Source organism: Sinohyriopsis cumingii, unplaced genomic scaffold (genome assembly GCF_028554795.1).
Source record: "Sinohyriopsis cumingii isolate HCF-2022 unplaced genomic scaffold, ASM2855479v2 utg000441l, whole genome shotgun sequence".
NCBI lineage: Eukaryota > Metazoa > Mollusca > Bivalvia > Unionida > Unionidae > Sinohyriopsis > Sinohyriopsis cumingii.
This window is the reverse complement of record NW_028315899.1, coordinates 269,300-281,600: the sequence shown is the minus strand read 5'-3', so window position 1 is coordinate 281,600 and position 12,301 is coordinate 269,300.

Genomic DNA, 12,301 nt, shown 5'->3' with positions numbered 1-12,301 from the left:
CATCATTATATATCTAACAGTGCAGCGTGTAAGTGGGTGAAGATCTTCATCATTATATATCTAACAGTGCAGCGTGTAAGTGGGTGAAGATCTTCATCATTATATATCTAAGAGTGCAGCGTGTAAGTGGGTGAAGCTCTCGTTATATATCTGATAGTGCCGCGTGTAAGTGGGTGAAGATCTTCATCATTATATATCTAAGAGTGCAGCGTGTAAGTGGGTGAAGCTCTCGTCATATATCTGATAGTGTAGCGTGTAAGTGGGCGAAGATCTTCATTATATATCTGATAGTGTAGCATGTAAGTGGGTGAAGATCTTCATTATATATCGGATAGTGCCACGTGTAAGTGGGTGAAGATCTTCATTACATATCTGATAGTGTAGCGTGTAAGTGGGTGAAGATCTTCATTATATATCTGATAGTGTAGCGTGTAAGTGGGTGAAGATCTTCATTATATATCTGATAGTGTAGCGTGTAAGTGGGCGAAGATCTTCATTATATATCTGATAGTGTAGCGTGTAAGTGGGTGAAGATCTTCATTATATATCTGAGAGTGTAGCGTGTAAGTGGGTGAAGATCTTCATTATATATCTGATAGTGTAGCGTGTAAGTGGGTGAAGATCTTCATTATATATCTGATAGTGTAGCATGTAAGTGGGTGAAGATCTTTATTATATATCTGATAGTGTAGCGTGTAAGTGGGTGAAGATCTTCATTATATATCTGATAGTGTAGCGTGTAAGTGGGCGAATATCTTCATTATATATCTGATAGTGTAGCGTTTAAGTGGGTGAATATCTTCATTATATATCTGATAGTGTAGCGTGTAAGTGGGTGAAGATCTTCATTATATATCTGATAGTGTAGCGTGTAAGTGGGTGAATATCTTCATTATATATCTGATAGTGTAGCGTGTAAGTGGGCGAAGATCTTCATTATATATCTGATAGTGTAGCGTGTAAGTGGGAGGAGATCTTCATTATATATCTGATAGTGTAGCGTGTAAGTGGGTGAAGATCTTTATTATATATCTGATAGTGATGCGTGTAAGTGGGTGAAGATCTTCATTATATATCTGAGAGTGTAGCGTGTAAATGGGTGAAGATCTTCATTATATATCTGATAGTGTAGCGTGTAAGTGGGCGAAGATCTTCATTATATATCTGATAGTGCCGCGTCTAAGTGGGTAAAGATCTTCATTATATATCTGATAGTGTAGCATGTAAGTGGGTGAAGATCTTCATTATATATCTGATAGTGTAGCGTGTAAGTGGGTGAAGATCTTCATTATATATCTGATAGTGTAGCGTGTAGGTGGGTGAAGATCTTCATTATATATATGATAGTGCCGCGTGTAAGTGGGTGAAGATCTTCATTATATATCCGATAATATAGCATGTTAGTGGATTAGTTCATCATTATATATCTAACAGTGCAGCGTGTAAGTGGGTGAAGATCTTCATCATTATATATCTAACAGTGCAGCGTGTAAGTGGGTGAAGATCTCGTTATATATCTGATAGTGTAGCGTGTAAGTGGGCGAAGATCTTCATTATATATCTGATAGTGTAGCGTGTAAGTGGGTGAAGATCTTCATTATATATCTGATAGTGTAGCGTGTAAGTGGGTGAAGATCTTCATTATATATCTGGTAGTGCCGCGTGTAAGTGGGTGATGATCTAAATTATATATTTGATAGTGCCGCGTGTAAGTGGTGAAGATCTTCATTATATATCTGATAGTGTAGCGTGTAAGTGGGTGAAGATCTTTATTATATATCTGATAGTGTAGCGTGTAAGTGGGCGAAGATCTTCATTATATATCTGATAGTGTAGCGTGTAAGTGGGTGAAGATCTTCATTATATATCTCATAGTGTAGCGTGTAAGTGGGTGAAGATCTTCATTATATATCTGATAGTGTAGCGTGTAAGTGGGTGAAGATCTTCATTATATATGTGATAGTGTAGCGTGTAAGTGGGTGAAGATCTTTATTATATATCTGATAGTGTAGCGTGTCAGTGGGTGAAGATCTTCATTATATATCTGATAGTGGCGCGTGTAAGTGAGTGAAGATCTTCATTATATATCTGATAGTGTAGCGTGTAAGTGGGCGAAGATCTTTATTATATATCTGATAGTGTAGCGTGTAAGTGGGCGAATATCTTCATTATATATCTGATAGTGTAGCGTGTAAGTGGGCGAAGATCTTCATTATATATCTGATAGTGTAGCGTGCAAGTGGGTGAAGATCTTCATTATATATCTGAGAGTGTAGCGTATAAGTGGGTGAAGATCTTCATTATATATCTGATAGTGTAGCGTGTAAGTGGGTGAAGATCTTCATTATATATCTGAGAGTGTAGCGTGTAAGTGGGTGAAGATCTTCATTATATATCTGATAGTGTAGCGTGTAAGTGGGTGAAGATCTTCATTATATATCTGATAGTGTAGCGTGTAAGTGGGTGAAGATCTTCATTATATATCTGATAGTGTAGCGTGTAAGGGGGTGAAGATCTTCATTATATATCTGATAGTGTAGCGTGTAAGTGGGCGAAGATCTCCATTATATATCTGATAGTGTAGCGTGCAAGTGGGTGAAGATCTTTATTATATATCTGATAGTGCCGCGTGTAAGTGGGTGAAGACCTTCATTATATATCTGAGAGTGTAGCGTGTAAGTGGGTGAAGATCTTCATTATATATCTGATAGTGTAGCGTGTAAGTGGGTGAAGATCTTCATTATATATCTGATAGTGTAGCGTGTAAGTGGGTGAAGATCTTCATTATATATCTGATAGTGTAGCGTGTAAGTGGGTGAAGATCTTCATTATATATCTGATAGTGCCGCGTGTAAGTGGGTGAAGATCTTCATTATATATCTGATAGTGCCGCGTGTAAGTGGGTGAAGATCTTCATTATATATCTGATAGTGTAGCGTGTAGGTGGGTGAAGATCTTCATTATATATCTGATAGTGCCGCGTGTAAGTGGGTGAAGAACTTCATTATATATCTGATAGTGTAGCGTGTAAGTGGGTGAAGATCTTCATTATATATCTGATAGTGTAGCGTGTAAGTGGGCGAATATCTTCATTATATATCTGATAGTGTAGCAGGTAAGTGGGTGAAGATCTTCATTATATATCTGATAGTGTAGCATGTAAGTGGGTGAAGATCTTCATTATATATCTGATAGTGCCGCGTGTAAGTGGGTGAAGATCTTCATTATATATCTGATAGTGCCGCGTGTAAGTGGGTGAAGATCTTCATTATATATCTGATAGTGCCGCGTGTAAGTGGGTGAAGATCTTCATTATATATCTGATAGTGTAGCGTGTAAGTGGGCGAATATCTTCATTATATATCTGATAGTGTAGCGTGTAAGTGGGTGAAGATCTTCATTATATATCTGATAGTGTAGCGTGTAAGTGGGTGAAGATCTTCATTATATATCTGATAGTGTAGCGTGTAAGAGGGTGAAGATCTTTATTATATATCTGATAGTGTAGCGTGTAAGTGGGTGAAGATCTTTATCATATATCTGATAGTGGCGCGTGTAAGTGGGTGAAGATCTTCATTATATATCTGATAGTGTAGCGTGTAAGTGGGTGAAGATCTTTATTATATATATGATAGTGTAGCGTGTAAGTGGGCGAAGATCTTCATTATATATCTGATAGTGTAGCGTGTAAATGGGTGAAGATCTTCATTATATATCTGATAGTGTAGCGTGTAAGTGGGTGAATATCTTCATTATATATCTGATAGTGTAGCGTGTAAGTGGGTGAAGATCTTCATTATATATCTGATAGTGTAGCGTGTTAGTGGGTCAATATCTTCATTATATATCTGATAGTGTAGCGTGTAAGTGGGCGAAGATCTTCATTATATATCTGATAGTGTAGCGTGCAAGTGGGTGAAGATCTTCATTATATATCTGATAGTGTAGCGTATAAGTGGGTGAAGATCTTCATTATATATCTGATAGTGTAGCGTGTAAGTGGGTGAAGATCTTCATTATATATCTGATAGTGTAGCGTGTAAGTCGGTCAATATCTTCATTATATATCTGATAGTGTAGCGTGTAAGTGGGTGAAGATCTTCATTATATATCTGATAGTGTAGCGTGTAAGTGGGTGAAGATCTTCATTATATATCTGATAGTGCCGCGTGTAAGTGGGTGAAGACCTTCATTATATATCTGAGAGTGTTGCGTGTAAGTGGGTGAAGATCTTCATTATATATGTGATAGTGCCGCGTGTAAGTGGGTGAAGATCTTCATAATATATCTGATAGTGCCGCGTGTAAGTGGGTGAAGATCTTCATTATATATCCGATAATATAGCATGTTAGTGGATTAGTTCATCATTATATATCTAACAGTGCAGCGTGTAAGTGGGTGAAGATCTTCATCATTATATATCTAACAGTGCAGCGTGTAAGTGGGTGAAGATCTTCATCATTATATATCTAAGAGTGCAGCGTGTAAGTGGGTGAAGCTCTCGTTATATATCTGATAGTGCCGCCTGTAAGTGGGTGAAGATCTTCATCATTATATTTCTAAGAGTGCAGCGTGTAAGTGGGTGAAGCTCTCGTTATATATCTGATAGTGTAGCGTGTAAGTGGGTGAAGATCTTCATTATATATCTGATAGTGTAGCGTGTAAGTGGGTGAAGATCTTCATTATATATCTGATAGTGTAGCGTGTAAGTGGGTGAAGATCTTCATTATATATCTGATAGTGTAGCGTGTAAGTGGGTGAAGATCTTCATTATATATCTGATAGTGTAGCGTGTAAGTGGGTGAAGATCTTCATTATATATCTGATAGTGTAGCGTGTAAGTGGGTGAAGATCTTTATTATATATCTGATAGTGTAGCGTGTAAGTGGGTGAAGATCTTCATTATATATCTGATAGTGGCGCGTGTAAGTGAGTGAAGATCTTCATTATATATCTGATAGTGTAGCGTGTAAGTGGGTGAAGATCTTTATTATATATCTGATAGTGTAGCGTGTAAGTGGGTGAAGATCTTCATTATATATCTGATAGTGTAGCGTGTAAGTGGGTGAAGATCTTCATTATATATCTGATAGTGTAGCGTGTAAGTGGGTGAATATCTTCATTATATATCTGATAGTGTAGCGTGTAAGTGGGTGAAGATCTTCATTATATATCTGATAGTGTAGCGTGTAAGTGGGCGAAGATCTTCATAATATATCTGATAGTGTAGCGTGCAAGTGGGTGAAGATCTTCATTATATATCTGATAGTGTAGCGTGTAAGTGGGTGAAGATCTTCATTATATATTTGATAGTGCCGCGTGTAAGTGGGTGAAGATCTTCATTATATATCTGATAGTGTAGCGTGTAAGTGGGTGAAGATCTTCATTATATATCCGATAGTGTAGCGTGTAAGAGGGTGAAGATCTTCATTATATATCTGATAGTGTAGCGTGTAAGTGGGCGAAGATCTTCATTATATATCTGATAGTGTAGCGTGTAAGTGGGTGAAGATCTTTATTATATATCTGATAGTGCCGCGTGTAAGTGGGTGAAGATCTTCATTATATATCTGAGAGTGTAGCGTGTAAATGGGCGAAGATCTTCATTATATATCTGATAGTGTAGCGTGTAAGTGGGTGAAGATCTTCATTATATATCTCATAGTGTAGCGTGTAAGTGGGTGAAGATCTTCATTATATATCCGATAGTGTAGCGTGTAAGTGGGTGAAGATCTTCATTATATATCTGATAGTGCCGCGTGTAAGTGGGTGAAGATCTTCATTATATATCTGATAGTGCCGCGTGTAAGTGGGTGAAGATCTTCATTATATATCTGACAGTGTAGCGTGTAAGTGGGTGAAAATCTTCATCATATATCTGATAGTGTAGCGTGTAGGTGGGTGAAGATCTTCATTATATATCTGATAGTGCCGCGTGTAAGTGGGTGAAGATCTTCATTATATATCTGATAGTGTAGCGTGTAAGTGGGTGAAGATCTTCATTATATATCTGATAGTGTAGCGTGTAAGTGGGCGAAGATCTTCATTATATATCTGATAGTGTAGCGTGTGAGTGAGGGCGAATATCTTCATTATATATCTGATAGTGTAGCGTGTAAGTGGGTGAAGATCTTCATTATATATCTGATAGTGTAGCATGTAAGTGGGTGAAGATCTTCATTATATATCTGATAGTGCCGCGTGTAAGTGGGTGAAGATCTTCATTATATATCTGATAGTGTAGCGTGTAAGTGGGTGAAGATCTTTATTATATATCTGATAGTGTAGCGTGTAAGTGGGCGAAGATCCTCATTATATATCTGATAGTGTAGCGTGCAAGTGGGTGAAGATCTTCATTATATATCTGATAGTGTAGCGTGTAAGTGGGTGAATATCTTCATTACATATCTGATAGTGTAGAGTGTAAGTGGGTGAAGATCTTCATTATATATCTGATAGTGTAGCGTGTAAGTGGGTGAATATCTTCATTATATATCTGATAGTGTAGCGTGTAAGTGGGCGAAGATCTTCATTATATATCTGATAGTGTAGCGTGTAAGTGGGTGAAGATCTTCATTATATATCTGATAGTGTAGCGTGTAAGTGGGCGAAGATCTTCATTATATATCTGATAGTGTAGCGTGTAAGTGGGTGAAGATCTTTATTATATATCTGATAGTGCCGCGTGTAAGTGGGTGAAGATCTTCATTATATATCTGAGAGTGTAGCGTGTAAATGGGTGAAGATCTTCATTATATATCTGATAGTGTAGCGTGTAAGTGGGCGAAGATCGTCATTATATATCTGATAGTGCCGCGTGTAAGTGGGTGAAGATCTTCATTATATATCTGATAATGTAGCGTGTAAGTGGGTGAAGATCTTCATTATATATCTGATAGTGTAGCGTGTAAGTGGGTGAAGATCTTCATTATATATCTGATAGTGCCGCGTGTAAGTGGGTGAAGATCTTCATTATATATCCGATAGTGTAGCGTGTAAGTGGGTGAAGATCTTCATTATATATCTGATAGTGTAGCGTGTAGGTGGGTGAAGATCTTCATTATATATCTGATAGTGCCGCGTGTAAGTGGGTGAAGATCTTCATTATATATCCGATAATATAGCATGTTAGTGGATTAGTTCATCATTATATATCTAACAGTGCAGCGTGTAAGTGGGTGAAGATCTTCATCATTATATATCTAACAGTGCAGCGTGTAAGTGGGTGAAGATCTTCATCATTATATATCTAAGAGTGCAGCGTGTAAGTGGGTGAAGCTCTCGTTATATATCTGATAGTGCCGCGTGTAAGTGGGTGAAGATCTTCATCATTATATATCTAAGAGTGCAGCGTGTAAGTGGGTGAAGCTCTCGTTATATATCTGATAGTGTAGCGTGTAAGTGGGCGAAGATCTTCATTATATATCTGATAGTGTAGCATGTAAGTGGGTGAAGATCTTCATTATATATCGGATAGTGCCGCGTGTAAGTGGGTGAAGATCTTCATTACATATCTGATAGTGTAGCGTGTAAGTGGGTGAAGATCTTCATTATATATCTGATAGTGTAGCGTGTAAGTGGGTGAAGATCTTCATTATATATCTGATAGTGTAGCGTGTAAGTGGGCGAAGATCTTCATTATATATCTGATAGTGTAGCGTGTAAGTGGGTGTAGATCTTCATTATATATCTGAGAGTGTAGCGTGTAAGTGGGTGAAGATCTTCATTATATATCTGATAGTGTAGCGTGTAAGTGGGTGAAGATCTTCATTATATATCTGATAGTGTAGCATGTAAGTGGGTGAAGATCTTTATTATATATCTGATAGTGTAGCGTGTAAGTGGGTGAAGATCTTCATTATATATCTGATAGTGTAGCGTGTAAGTGGGCGAATATCTTCATTATATATCTGATAGTGTAGCGTTTAAGTGGGTGAATATCTTCATTATATATCTGATAGTGTAGCGTGTAAGTGGGTGAAGATCTTCATTATATATCTGATAGTGTAGCGTGTAAGTGGGTGAATATCTTCATTATATATCTGATAGTGTAGCGTGTAAGTGGGCGAAGATCTTCATTATATATCTGATAGTGTAGCGTGTAAGTGGGCGGAGATCTTCATTATATATCTGATAGTGTAGCGTGTAAGTGGGTGAAGATCTTTATTATATATCTGATAGTGCCGCGTGTAAGTGGGTGAAGATCTTCATTATATATCTGAGAGTGTAGCGTGTAAATGGGTGAAGATCTTCATTATATATCTGATAGTGTAGCGTGTAAGTGGGCGAAGATCTTCATTATATATCTGATAGTGCCGCGTCTAAGTGGGTAAAGATCTTCATTATATATCTGATAGTGTAGCATGTAAGTGGGTGAAGATCTTCATTATATATCTGATAGTGTAGCGTGTAAGTGGGTGAAGATCTTCATTATATATCTGATAGTGTAGCGTGTAGGTGGGTGAAGATCTTCATTATATATCTGATAGTGCCGCGTGTAAGTGGGTGAAGATCTTCATTATATATCCGATAATATAGCATGTTAGTGGATTAGTTCATCATTATATATCTAACAGTGCAGCGTGTAAGTGGGTGAAGATCTTCATCATTATATATCTAACAGTGCAGCGTGTAAGTGGGTGAAGATCTCGTTATATATCTGATAGTGTAGCGTGTAAGTGGGCGAAGATCTTCATTATATATCTGATAGTGTAGCGTGTAAGTGGGTGAAGATCTTCATTATATATCTGATAGTGTAGCGTGTAAGTGGGTGAAGATCTTCATTATATATCTGGTAGTGCCGCGTGTAAGTGGGTGATGATCTAAATTATATATTTGATAGTGCCGCGTGTAAGTGGTGAAGATCTTCATTATATATCTGATAGTGTAGCGTGTAAGTGGGTGAAGATCTTTATTATATATCTGATAGTGTAGCGTGTAAGTGGGCGAAGATCTTCATTATATATCTGATAGTGTAGCGTGTAAGTGGGTGAAGATCTTCATTATATATCTCATAGTGTAGCGTGTAAGTGGGTGAAGATCTTCATTATATATCTGATAGTGTAGCGTGTAAGTGGGTGAAGATCTTCATTATATATCTGATAGTGTAGCGTGTAAGTGGGTGAAGATCTTTATTATATATCTGATAGTGTAGCGTGTCAGTGGGTGAAGATCTTCATTATATATCTGATAGTGGCGCGTGTAAGTGAGTGAAGATCTTCATTATATATCTGATAGTGTAGCGTGTAAGTGGGCGAAGATCTTTATTATATATCTGATAGTGTAGCGTGTAAGTGGGCGAATATCTTCATTATATATCTGATAGTGTAGCGTGTAAGTGGGCGAAGATCTTCATTATATATCTGATAGTGTAGCGTGCAAGTGGGTGAAGATCTTCATTATATATCTGAGAGTGTAGCGTATAAGTGGGTGAAGATCTTCATTATATATCTGATAGTGTAGCGTGTAAGTGGGTGAAGATCTTCATTATATATCTGATAGTGTAGCGTGTAAGTGGGTGAAGATCTTCATTATATATCTGATAGTGTAGCGTGTAAGTGGGTGAAGATCTTCATTATATATCTGATAGTGTAGCGTGTAAGTGGGTGAAGATCTTCATTATATATCTGATAGTGTAGCGTGTAAGTGGGTGAAGATCTTCATTATATATCTGATAGTGTAGCGTGTAAGTGGGCGAAGATCTCCATTATATATCTGATAGTGTAGCGTGCAAGTGGGTGAAGATCTTTATTATATATCTGATAGTGCCGCGTGTAAGTGGGTGAAGACCTTCATTATATATCTGAGAGTGTAGCGTGTAAGTGGGTGAAGATCTTCATTATATATCTGATAGTGTAGCGTGTAAGTGGGTGAAGATCTTCATTATATATCTGATAGTGTAGCGTGTAAGTGGGTGAAGATCTTCATTATATATCTGATAGTGTAGCGTGTAAGTGGGTGAAGATCTTCATTATATATCTGATAGTGCCGCGTGTAAGTGGGTGAAGATCTTCATTATATATCTGATAGTGCCGCGTGTAAGTGGGTGAAGATCTTCATTATATATCTGATAGTGTAGCGTGTAGGTGGGTGAAGATCTTCATTATATATCTGATAGTGCCGCGTGTAAGTGGGTGAAGAACTTCATTATATATCTGATAGTGTAGCGTGTAAGTGGGTGATGATCTTCATTATATATCTCATAGTGTAGCGTGTAAGTGGGCGAATATCTTCATTATATATCTGATAGTGTAGCATGTAAGTGGGTGAAGATCTTCATTATATATCTGATAGTGTAGCATGTAAGTGGGTGAAGATCTTCATTATATATCTGATAGTGCCGCGTGTAAGTGGGTGAAGATCTTCATTATATATCTGATAGTTCCGCGTGTAAGTGGGTGAAGATCTTCATTATATATCTGATAGTGCCGCGTGTAAGTGGGTGAAGATCTTCATTATATATCTGATAGTGTAGCGTGTAAGTGGGCGAATATCTTCATTATATATCTGATAGTGTAGCGTGTAAGTGGGTGAAGATCTTCATTATATATCTCATAGTGTAGCGTGTAAGTGGGTGAAGATCTTCATTATATATCTGATAGTGTAGCGTGTAAGAGGGTGAAGATCTTTATTATATATCTGATAGTGTAGCGTGTAAGTGGGTGAAGATCTTTATCATATATCTGATAGTGGCGCGTGTAAGTGGGTGAAGATCTTCATTATATATCTGATAGTGTAGCGTGTAAGTGGGTGAAGATCTTTATTATATATATGATAGTGTAGCGTGTAAGTGGGCGAAGATCTTCATTATATATCTGATAGTGTAGCGTGTAAATGGGTCAAGATCTTCATTATATATCTGATAGTGTAGCGTGTAAGTGGGTGAATATCTTCATTATATGTCTGATAGTGTAGCGTGTAAGTGGGTGAAGATCTTCATTATATATCTGATAGTGTAGCGTGTTAGTGGGTCAATATCTTCATTATATATCTGATAGTGTAGCGTGTAAGTGGGCGAAGATCTTCATTATATATCTGATAGTGTAGCGTGCAAGTGGGTGAAGATCTTCATTATATATCTGATAGTGTAGCGTATAAGTGGGTGGAGATCTTCATTATATATCTGATAGTGCCGCGTGTAAGTGGGTGAAGATCTTCATTATATATCTGATAGTGTAGCGTGTAAGTGGGTGAAGATCTTCATTATATATCTGATAGTGTAGCGTGTAAGTGGGTGAAGATCTTCATTATATATCTGATAGTGTAGCGTGTAAGTGGGTGAAGATCTTCATTATATATCTGATAGTGCCGCGTGTAAGTGGGTGAAGACCTTCATTATATATCTGAGAGTGTAGCGTGTAAGTGGGTGAAGATCTTCATTATATATCTGATAGTGCCGCGTGTAAGTGGGTGAAGATCTTCATTATATATCTGATAGTGCCGCGTGTAAGTGGGTGAAGATCTTCATTATATATCCGATAATATAGCATGTTAGTGGATTAGTTCATCATTATATATCTAACAGTGCAGCGTGTAAGTGGGTGAAGATCTTCATCATTATATATCTAACAGTGCAGCGTGTAAGTGGGTGAAGATCTTCATCATTATATATCTAAGAGTGCAGCGTGTAAGTGGGTGAAGCTCTCGTTATATATCTGATAGTGCCGCCTGTAAGTGGGTGAAGATCTTCATCATTATATTTCTAAGAGTGCAGCGTGTAAGTGGGTGAAGCTCTCGTTATATATCTGATAGTGTAGCGTGTAAGTGGGCGAAGATCTTCATTATATATCTGATAGTGTAGCGTGTAAGTGGGTGAAGATCTTCATTATATATCTGATAGTGCCGCGTGTAAGTGGGTGAAGATCTTCATTATATATCTGGTAGTGCCGCGTGTAAGTGGGTGATGATCTAAATTATATATTTGATAGTGCCGCGTGTAAGTGGTGAAGATCTTCATTATATATCTGATAGTGTAGCGTGTAAGTGGGTGAAGTTCTTTATTATATATCTGATAGTGTAGCGTGTAAGTGGGCGAAGATCTTCATTATATATCTGATAGTGTAGCGTGTAAGTGGGTGAAGATCTTCATTATATATCTCATAGTGTAGCGTGTAAGTGGGTGAAGATCTTCATTATATATCTGATAGTGTAGCGTGTAAGTGGGTGAAGATCTTCATTATATATCTGATAGTGTAGCGTGTAAGTGGGTGAAGATCTTTATTATATATCTGATAGTGTAGCGTGTCAGTGGGTGAAGATCTTCATTATATATCTGATAGTGGCGCGTGTAAGTGAGTGAAGA